The 1423-nt window shown below is 59.1% G+C and overlaps 1 protein-coding gene across 2 annotated transcripts in view; it reads left to right on the top strand.

The window, feature by feature from the left end:
- The first annotated feature begins 489 nt into the window (after nucleotides 1–489).
- Nucleotides 490–1423, top strand: part of TEAD2 (TEA domain transcription factor 2) — a 14554-nt gene continuing 13620 nt past the window's right edge. Inside the window, exon 1 of one of the 2 annotated variants that reach the window (XM_007463347.1) lies at nucleotides 490–619. The gene's annotated coding sequence lies outside the window, so the exon portion shown is untranslated. The remainder of the gene's footprint in view (nucleotides 620–1423) is intronic. The other variant, XM_007463348.1, reaches the window with a different exon arrangement.

Here is a 1423-nt window from a genome sequence, read left to right as displayed (position 1 = left end):
CCCACGACCCTTAACTCTGATGAGGTCACAAGGAAACCAATCAATCAAAAGAAATCAGTGGAAATCAATCAAAAACCCATTCCCATACCTCTAGTCTCAAAAATATACTTGACGCTGAACCGGATTCTTTTGTGTTCCTATCAATCACTTCCACATCTCCAACACACAAACTACACTAGAGGGTAGCCAGGAGTCCAGGCCCCCAGACCATTCCTCCTCCAGACTCAGGAATCTTGGCCCCCAGTTTCCTCCTCTCTCAGATACAGACAGGTTTCCTGGTCCCCATCAATCCTCCCTCAGACCCAGGTGTCCAGACCCCCAATTCTCCTCCTCTCTCAGGGATCCAAGCATCAGAATTCCGAAATTCTCACCAGGCCTCAGCTAGACTTCACCTGTCTTTTCCCAAAGCAAAAATCCTCTCCCAGACTGTCACCGTCGGATCCCCCATCCCGCTGTCCGGCGCCCGGACCCGCCCCCCCTCCGGTCCCTCCCACTTTTCCCAAACAAAGCTCCCGGGCAACTTTCTCCCTCGCAGCGCCCCGCCCGCCCGCGGCTCCCCAGCCCCAGGCCGGGAGGTAGGTAGGAAGGCGCCGGCGGGAGTCGGGGATCCTGCTTTGGGGTGTGTGAGTTCGGGTGGGAAGTTATGCGTTATGAGTTGAGGTGTTTGTGGGACCGTCTCTGAATTGCTTGCAGCCCTCTTTTTGCCGGGGGGGCCCGAGTTTGCGCTCGTGACTGAGTCTAAGTGTGGAGTTGGAACTTTCGCCAGAGTTGGGGTATCTGTTGATGGGTCTGAGTTTGGGAGTGTGCGCCTGGGAGTCGGTGAGGATGGGGGACTGTGGGGGGAATGTCTGAGGAGGTATCGGTTTCAAGTGAGAAAGGGCCCCATGCTTGTTTCTGATCGAATTGGTTTGTGTGTGTCATTTGTGGGCGCCTGGTCCTCCTCATGGAGAAAGGAGGCCTCCTGGGTGGCAGAAGGGGGGGCTACGGTGCTTTCTGGATCTTCAGTCTTGTCTCTTTGGAGGTTTGGGGCCTGGGGCAGGAAATTAGTGGGGACCTTTCTGACTCAGCTCCTCTGTCCCTTTGTCTGGCCACATGGGGGAGAGCTGGGCTGGGATTTTGGCCTACGGGGGTCCTGAATGCCTCAGCGCCACTGGGCTCGGCCAGGGGTCTTTGTCTGTCTGGGCCGGAGCTCCGGGGTCCGAGGAAGGAGGGGGTTGGGGGCCTGGACTCTGGGGTCCTGGGAAAGCTGTGGAAGACGTGGAGCCGCCAGGGAGGCGGGATCTGACTGTATTGGAAAAAGTTTTCCCCTGTTCCCGGCCTCCGGAAAGTCACTGGGAACTTGAGTTGGATCCGAGCCCATGCCGCGGGGCGGCGGGGGGGGGGGGGGGGGGGGGGGGGGGGGGGGGGGGGGGGGGGGGGGGGG

This window comes from Lipotes vexillifer, unplaced genomic scaffold, assembly GCF_000442215.2.
Source record: "Lipotes vexillifer unplaced genomic scaffold, Lipotes_vexillifer_v1.1 scaffold802, whole genome shotgun sequence".
Lineage (NCBI taxonomy): Eukaryota > Metazoa > Chordata > Mammalia > Artiodactyla > Lipotidae > Lipotes > Lipotes vexillifer.
Note: the sequence above shows the minus strand (reverse complement) of the source record. Positions and strands in the feature narration are given on the sequence as shown.